The sequence below is a fragment of the Helianthus annuus genome, chromosome 13 (genome assembly GCF_002127325.2).
Source record: "Helianthus annuus cultivar XRQ/B chromosome 13, HanXRQr2.0-SUNRISE, whole genome shotgun sequence".
Lineage (NCBI taxonomy): Eukaryota > Viridiplantae > Streptophyta > Magnoliopsida > Asterales > Asteraceae > Helianthus > Helianthus annuus.
The window spans coordinates 30,006,386-30,016,277 of record NC_035445.2 but is presented as its reverse complement, the minus strand read 5'-3'; positions in this window follow the sequence as shown (position 1 = coordinate 30,016,277).

The window sequence follows — 9,892 nt, the reverse complement described above, 5'->3', positions numbered from 1 at the left end:
AACAAACATAAATGGGTTCTTAAGAAATCAGAGGTTGTTTCTGGCAATAAATCTGATTCGTCAAAATCAGAGGAACCACCTGTTGTGCTAAATGATGAGAATTCCGTTCCGGCAATGGATGATAAAAATTTTCCACCATTGTCAAATGGAAACTTGAAATCAAAAATTGGTAAGATTGAGATTTCAGATCAATTCTTCTCTGAAAAGAAAGAATTTGATGCTGAAAAAGCATTTAATGGTAAAGTACTACATATTTTTGGTAAGATGGCTGATGGGAAGGTGAAGGGAGTGAAAGAATTTTATGAATAAAAAATTGTTAAACCAAATGATGATGGTTCACTCATGATTGATCAGGCATGGGTGAGATTCTTTAAAAAATAAAATCCTGACTTGCCGGAGCTCCCAAGTTGGTAATCGTGGAGCATGAATCGGCATCATTCTTGAAAAATGTTTTTGTGAAAAATCTACAAGTAATAGTTTTTACAAGTGGTTAAAAGAACAAAGTGATGAATGAATCCCCGTGATGTGTGAAATCAACAAAACTAATTTTCCAGAAAAATCATTTTGATTAAAACAAACTTAAGTGTTTTGAAATCATAATGGGAAAATCGTTTGTTGTCAGGGGGAGTTCTGATTGTTTAAGCCAAGAGAATGGAGAATTGAAGCATTTCACATTAGTTTGTCATTTTATTTGTACATTTTATTGCTTTTACTTTCAAATTTTCCCGGAAAATCAAAAATTGAAACATATTTTTGATTTTAGGGGGAGTAAAAAATTAAAATTTTGAAAATTTGAAAAATCCAAAAACATGATAAAATAAAAAATCCAAAAACATCGAAAAATCAAAAATGAGTTTTGTTGTGAAAAAGAGGAAATGACAGTACATCAGTAGACAATCACAGCATGCTAAAGAATTGGAAAGTTAAATTGTGATAAACGATCTCACTGATGATATGTCAGTAGGTTTTTACACATTCAGTAGATTGATTTCGAGATGTAAACCTAAATATTAATAGCTTTCTTATCTTGTGGGAAACATCTCTCGGATATATGGGTAACCCTCGAAATCTTGTTTGAGAGATTGCCTGATTCTGAGATACTAGGTCTTTATACTGTTTGATATCTGGGGTATTATACATAGTCTTCTGATATTGCGGAAGCAATGGCCTAGACTTCGTATAATACTTTACGTGTTTTTAAAGCTCACCCTCTGCACAAAGATTGAAAAATATCGAAAGATATGAATAATTTGCAGTTGAAGAAAAGATTCCCTAAAGGGAACACACCTAAAGTCGAGCCTTCATCTCTTTGACTGAACGGAAGTTCATACCTGAGCTCTCAAGGTCTCGCACTAACCCAAATACATATATCAGATTGGTATATTCACCTGTAAGACTAAATCTAGGGAATTTTGATACAGGGGTATATTCTGAGGTGGGACACGCGAATAAGTTAAGTGCTTAAAACACTAATTCTCGTATCTCGAAACAATTGAACTTTGTGTGAAAATTTAAATGGATCAGTATACTGACAATCTAAGTGAATCGTTTAGAACTTAAAGTCTAAAAAGGTCAACGGTGTTAGTGATTTGTCTCAAAAACTGATATGATCCTCTTACACAAACTCACAAAAATATGTCTGTAAATATTTCTTTACTGCTTTTCATTAAAGAAAAAATCCAAAAAGATTTTTAGTGTGTTTTAGCATAAAATTTTTGAAAAATCAAAAAGATTTTATTTCATCTTATTTTCGACAACTGATGTTGAAAAGCTGATTTTCAAAATTCCAAGTGCTAAACATGATGAACGACAGTGGGTTGGGAGAGTGTGTTTGAAATGAAAAATGAAGTTAGAGTATGAGATAATTTGAGAAATGTTTTAAGATAATCTTACAAGTGATGTTTTGAGGCTGAATTTACTGTTAGTTAATCAAGGTCATTAATTTGAACTTGATAAAACTATTGTTGATGTTGAATGATTGTAGGATCGGTTTTGACACCAAATGATTGCGTAACGAACGTGTAACGTGCGGAATCCGTACATGTACGTGACCGAACACACGAGAACGTACAATAACCGTGATTCTATTGAATTAATATGACGAGTACATGCACCGATAATCACGTAGAGAACTTTCTCTCTCTAAGATTAGCTCTCTAATTCCCAAATGAGCAAAAGTCTTAAACCTAACACTATAACTCCCTATTTATAGGCCAAGACTTTTAATGAAACTTCTCATTAATTACAAGATTGCCACCTTGCCTTTTGACAAGATATAACACTATAAAGACTCGTTATCTTCAGTTTCTCGCTACGGCTCGGATTGATGAAGGCGATAGACATTACTGCACTAACAGACTCCCCCTTGGATATTGCCGCAGTCAATCTCGTAGCGTCTTGTCTTTCTCTTTCTCGAACAGAATCCCTGTGGATCTGTCTTTAGCTTCAGTTGCTCCCCCTCTTGGTAGTCTCTTTCTTCAGGCTCCCCCCTTCCTTCAAGCTTCCGTGCTTTTGGGATCGTCACCTGCCTTTTCGGATACAAGCTCCTTCAGGATAGTTATCTGGCTCCTTGAATGCACGCTCCCCCTTGCGTTGAGCTTGTCTTCAGACTCCCCCTTAGACTCAGCTGTCAGGATCGTAGTCTGGCCTTCACATGTTCACAAGTTCAGGATCAATTCCTGGCTCTATTCTGCATCTGCTCAGGATTTGAAACCTGGTTAACCTGCATATCCTCTACCTCAACATAAGTTTCACAAATTTATAACACTTAGATTTAAGAAACTTACTGGTAGAAATCATTCATTCATCAATCTGTATAGTTACATCAAGTTCAAATGAATGACCTTGATTAACAAAGCACACAATCTTTCAAAACATTTGTATATAACATTCAAAGTTTTCAACATATTCTCCCAACCCAATGTAGTTAATCATGTTTAGCACTCAGAATTTTGAATATCAGCTCTTCAACATCAGTTGTCTAAAATCTTTTTGTATTTTCAAAAATTAAAACTAAAACACAATCAGAAATGTAGAAAAGAAATATTTACATACAATATTTTTGTGAGTTTGTGTAAGAGGATCATATCAGTTCATGAGACAAATCACTAGCACCATTAAGCTTTAATCATTTTAAGTTCTAAACGATTCACATAGATTGACGATATAGTTGTGACAACTCGAACCTTAGACTTACTTTGTGTAACGATACGTGTTTACGAGAACGTTATTAATTGAATGAATACTTGGTATGTTATGTTTATGTGCATTATGTGTGTCACACCCCCAAAATCCCACACGCGGAGTACCACCGCTTGGAGGCGTGACTGACCAGGATCAAACCATCAATTATACCAAACATAGCATTTAATAGTAATCATAAGTATAATTGATGTTCAAAACCAAACGTTATATATGTAGCGGAAGCATTAAATGTAAAACCCAAATCATAAGTATCAATGTGTGAAGGTAAAAGTGTTTAATATGCATTCACATGTCCTTGTCCACAACGACCCGCTTCTCCTCTGGTGCAAGCTCCAAATATACCTAAGGTCCTGCAAGGCATGCAGCAAATAATCAACAAACTAGTTGAGCGAGTTCACAGAAAGTAAGGTTCTAACATGCATAAGTATAACTAGTGGGGGCTTCCCATACTAGTGTGTATTAAAGGTGGGGGCTTCCCATGTTCATCCTGGTTAATGAGGGCTTCTCACTAACGGTACTTACTAGACTAACTTCCGACCATGTGTTCTTCTTTACCGAGAACAGGAAAACGTACAGGGTCACGTAGGCTTTACGTGACGTGCCCTTCCCCGAGGACAGTGGTACGCGTGGGGGCTACGTAGGCTTTACGCAGCGTGGCCTTCCGACCTGGAAGCCAATGAATGGTATTGGGTTACGTAGGCTTTACGTAACGTGTCCTTCCCGACCCGGGAGACATATGGCAAATATACTGGGTTACGTAGGCTTTACGTAACGTGTCCTGACTATTCTGAGGACGATGGTCTATAGTCTGGTATATGCGTAAGTACGAGTAATCATTCCACATTCATCATATCCAACCCAATTCCCAACCCGGGAATCCCATGCCTTGGCTGTGTGAACTCACCTTGGTTTGCTCGGCAGATACACAAGTGAACAGGTAGCAAGTAATGGTCAATCACGTCCTATCATGCATTTATTCAAGTCAGGTTCGATTCACGTATAGCACGTAGGGTTACACAGAGGTAACAAGTTGCAAGCATAAGTCATGGCCCAAACAAAACAAATCAAATCGTGCGAGTGGTAACTAATCCGTCCGGATGGGCATTCCGTGCGGGTGGCATTTCGTGCGGATGGCCACTGGTCCATCCGGATGGAAATCCGTGCGAGTGGTAGTTCATGCGATTTAGCAGTCCGTCCGGATGGTCAATCCGTGCGGGTGACCATCCGTCCGATCCATTTGGTTTGTCAACCCGTGCGGACAGTCAGTTCGTGCGGACTGTCTGTTCGTGCGGACTGTTGGTTCGTGCGGTTGAACAGTTCAGCTCGTGCGGACCGTTGATTCGTCCGGATTGACAGTTCGTGCGATTGCCAATCCGTCCGGATTAGCAGTTCCTGCTCGTGCGGTCCAGCTAGCTTGTGCTATCAGATTAGTGTGTGCGAATAGTTAACATATCCGGATTATATGCACATCGATTACAATCATACCAAAGTTTCCATATTTACAATAACACTAATACGTTTCAACACATGATGAGTTTTAGATCAAACAGGCAATTTATCCTTAAATCCCTATGAACCCTAATCCAAAATCATGAGCTATTTGTACGAACATGTATCATAATATTCAATCCGAACAAGCATAATAATATAATCGAACCGGCCCTATATCATCATCATGCAATTCTATTATAACAAAACATCGAATACAATCAATCAATTATACAAACCGAATCGTTCACACACATAACACGGCCGACCGACTTATCAAATCCCATTGATCCATTCGAACATATATCAATTCATAACGGCCGATTAACATCTATGTCCGGCCGATTAGCAAATCTGTTCGGCCGGTTATCATTACACGAATCGTTCAACAACAATCAAATCAAACAATCATACTAACTGAATCGATCAATCATATTAACATCATGACATCATCCGGCCGATTAACAACTATCCAATTATCATACAAGCAATATCCGGCCGGTTACAAACGATCCGATCAACACACATTCGATTAAATCACAAAATCACAATTAAACACTAACCGATTAAGAAGAGGTGATCCGATTAAGAATGATGTCCGATCGGGAATATGCTTGTCGTCTTGGGTTCGCGAACGAGAGGGAGAGAGGGAGTTTAGCTAGGGTTTTGTGTGTGTGGAATGTTTTGGTAACCAGTGAGAACAAGCAAGTCCCTAATGTGTTTAATTGGTGCGCATAAGGGAGTGGGCCGGCCCATCCGCTTGGGCTGCCCTTGGGCCGAGTGTGTTGTGCGATCCGATTTAGTAATAACAAACACATTAAATACGTAATACACGTAGCACATAATAACATATCATTTATTTAAATCAAAGCTCGTAATCATAACACGTTCACCTACGTTACACAAAGTAGGTCTAAAGTCCGAGTTGTCACATTATCCCCAACTAATTGGAAATTTCGTCCCGAAATTTGGTATGCACTCACTGAGGAAGCTAGGTAAGTTATAGCGTTCACCGGTTTTCCTGGGGTGTCACATCCTTCCCCCGTTGATCTGGAATTTCGTCCCGAAATTCCGAAGTAGTAGCTTCAGCCTCAGTAGTGGTTGCCTTGTTCCCGAATAACTGGGGGTACTTTTCTGTCATCCTGTCTTCGCGTTCCCAGGTGTACTCTGGACCACGTTTGGAGTTCCAACGAACTCGTACAAGAGGGATTCTCTTGTGTTTGAGGACCTTCACATCCCGGTCCGTGATTTCTACTGGTTCCTCAACGAACTGCAACCGTTCGTCGATAGTGAGTTCCTTAAAAGGAATGATGAGGTTTTCATCAGATAGGCACTTCTTTAAGTTTGATACATGAAAGACATTGTGAACTGCCCCGAGTTCAGCTGGTAGGTTCAACTTGTAGGCTACCTTGCCAATCTTTTCTAAAATTTCGGATGGTCCGACGTATCGCGGATTCAGTTTGCCCCGTTTGCCAAAACGTACCACACCCTTCCAGGGTGAAACTTTCAATAAAACCCGGTCCCCGACCTCAAATTCCAATGGCTTTCTACGCTTGTCCGCGTAGGCTTTCTGACGGTCGCGTGCTGCCGCCATGCGTTGTCGTATCTGTGCAATCTTTTCTGTGGCGTCCACAACAATCTCTGGACCCGTGATCTGACTATCTCCTACCTCTGCCCAGCAGAGGGGTGACCGGCATTTACGACCGTACAATGCCTCGAATGGAGCGGCTTGAATGCTGGTATGGTAACTATTATTATACGAGAACTCCACCAAAGGGAGATGCTTTTCCCAGCCGTTGCCGAAGTCTATGACGCATGCCCTAAGCATGTCTTCAAGAGTTTGAATCGTTCGCTCAGACTGCCCATCCGTCTGAGGGTGATATGCTGTGCTCATGTCTAACCTTGAGCCAAAAGATTTGTGCATCGCTTGCCAAAGTTCTGACGTGAATCGTGCGTCGCGATCCGAAATGATAGATGTGGGCACCCCGTGCCTCGAAACAACTTCCTTAAGATAGACGTCTGCGAGTGTGGAGAACTTGTCCGTTTCCTTAATCGGCAGGAAATGTGCAGACTTGGTGAGTCGATCAACTATGACCCAATATTGTATCGTTCCCACGCTGAGATCTAGGTAAGCCTGTAACAAAGTCCATGGAAATTTCTTCCCATTTCCATTGAGGTATCTTAGGCTGCTGAAGTAGGCCAGCTGGTTTTTGATATTCGACCTTGACTCTCGCACAGGTCAAGCATTTTCCAACATACGTAGCAATGTGGGCCACCAATAGGTAGTGCTGATGTCATGGTACATTTTATCCGACCCTGGATGTACCGAATAGCGAGACTTGTGTGCTTCATCCATCACAAGTTCGCGTAAACCGCCATAAAGAGGGACCCAAATCCGGCCCGTTACATAGTAGGCGCCGTCTGCCTTCTGTTCCATCTGTTGTCGTGAGCCGCGTAAGGCTTCAGCCTTGACGTTTTCTGGTTTCAATGCTTCTACCTGAGCATCTCGTATCTGTGCTGGAAGGCTAGACTGAATCATAAGCTGTAGCGCTCGTACGCGCCGTGGTAAAGTGTCCTTTCGACTAAGGGCATCAGCCACAACATTGGCTTTGCCTGGATGATACTTGATAGCGCATTCGTAGTCATTAAGTAGCTCGACCCATCTTCGTTGACGCATGTTCAAATCCTTCTGCTTAAGAATATGCTCGAGACTCTTGTGATCGGTGTAAATCGTGCACCTGGTACCGTACAGGTAGTGTCGCCATATCTTAAGCGCGAAAACAACAGCTCCCAGCTCTAAGTCGTGCGTCGTGTAGTTGCGTTCATGGACCTTGAGTTGACGAGAGGCGTAAGCGATAACCTTGTCGCGCTGCATTAACACACATCCCAATCCCCGAATGGATGCATCACAATATACCACGAAGTCTTCTGTGCCCTCTGGCAGTGAAAGAATAGGTGCGCTGCAAAGCCTATCCTTCAAGTGCTGAAAAGCAGTCTCCTGGGGCTCTCCCCAGCGATAGGTAATACCCTTCTGTGTCAGTAACGTAAGCGGCTGAGCAATCTTCGAAAAGTCTCTAATAAACCGTCTGTAGTAACCTGCCAGACCCAAGAATTGGCGTATTTCTGTCGGCGTACGCGGTGCAGGCCAGTTTCTAATCGAATCTACCTTTGATGGATCGACATGGATCCCATCCCTGTTCACCACATGGCCTAAGAAGTGGACTTCACGAAGCCAGAAGTCGCATTTAGAAAGTTTAGCGTACAGCTATTCCTTCCGAAGGAGTTCCAAAATAAGACGAAGATGCTGCTCGTGTTCCTCCTGACTCTTGGAGTAAATCAGGATGTCGTCGATGAATACTATGACGAACTTGTCAAGATAGGGTTTGCACACCCTGTTCATAAGATCCATAAATACAGCAGGCGCGTTCGTTAACCCAAACGGCATGACAAGAAACTCGTAGTGACCGTAACGAGTTCTGAAGGCTGTCTTGGAGACGTCCTCATCCCGGACTCTCAGCTGATGGTACCCCGACCTCAAGTCTATCTTCGAATAGTAACACGACCCTTGCAACTGGTCGAATAAGTCGTCGATGCGCGGAAGAGGATAACGGTTCTTCACCGTCACCTTGTTGAGTTCACGGTAGTCGATGCACATCCTGAACGTACCGTCCTTCTTTTTCACGAAAAGTACTGGAGCTCCCCAAGGCGAAGAGCTTGGACGAATAAAGCCCTTTTTCCAAGAGCTCTTGTAGCTGCTTTGATAATTCCTCTAATTCCGATGGAGCTAGACGATATGGTGCGCGAGCTATGGGTGCTGCTCCTGGAGCGAGCTCGATCTGAAATTCAACCTGTCGATGAGGCGGTAAGCCAGGTAAGTCTTCAGGAAACACCTGAGGGTAATCATGTACAATTGGAATATCCTCCAATTTCTTCTCCTTTGCTGATGCGTCTGTAACGAGTGCCAGAATGGCAGCGTGCCTCCTTCGTAAACATTTCTGAGCCTTCAAGAAAGAGATGATGCCAACCACTGCACCACTCTTGTCGCCTTGAACTTCTAGGGGTTCCTGACCCGAACGAGGAATGCGAATAATCTTCTCATTGCACAAGATTTCTGCCTACTGCTGCTGCTGGCGATTCCGATTTGCAGGCCATGGACTCCTGAATCCTTAGCTTCTGCTGTGCTCTGATGATCACTATTCTTGCGCTGATGCTGTGCTTGAGACTGAACGGTAGCCGACCCCTTGCTGGAATACCCATTCCATTTCCGCTGGTTGTCACTAGGAGCTGCGGAAGTAGCTGAAGGAGTGACTGTAGCAGTAGCGCTGACGTGCTTAGGCAGTTTATTCTGATCCACTGCCTGATCGGTGAGGCGATGAGCAAGACACTGAATGTCTTGGATTTTTGTCGAGGTTAGCCGATGTAGCATGGCTCTGAATCTCTGAGGCTAGACCCTTGAGGTACAATTCGATACGCTTGTTTGGAGGGTCCACCATGGTTGGACACAAGATGGCCAATTCGTTCTATCGTTTCGTATGAGCTTCAATTTCTGACCCCGTCATTTTCAAATGGTAAGGCTCCACTTCCAACTTGTGGATGTCGTCACGCGTATAGTATTCCCTTTTAGTGCGTTCTTTGAATTCGTTCCAAGGGGTGGCGTTAGCAGCTGCCAACCCTAGTATCTGTACTTGCGCGTTCCACCAGGTTAGCGTGATTCCTTCAAAGTACCAGTGGCGTACTTGACCCTGCGAGCCTCAGGGCATTCACACATCTCGAATACTGACTCGAGCTCCCCGAACCAATGGAGTAGTCCCACTGCTCCTTATGTGCCACTGAATGTGCTTGGACGACAGTCCATGGAGTTCTTGAATGTGCAGGCAGGTTGTTGTGCGTTCTGACCCGTTGCGCGAGAAAGAGGAGTCAAGATTAAGCGCGAGAGTTGGGTCACGAGAGTAGGATCTAACGTCCTAGGATAGGGTTGGAATAGCAGGTTATACCTCCTGCTGGTGCGGCTGCAAGCGCCGCAGCGACTTGTTCGTTAATGAGAGCCGTCAACTGGGCTTGTGTCATGTCAACACGTCCAGACATGATCGAACAGTAAAGGTAGCATAAGTATGAATGGTTCGCGAGTAGGGCGATGACAGAAAAGCGTAGGCATATAGGTGTTCTCATGTAATCAAAGCATGTGTATCTAAGCGTAATG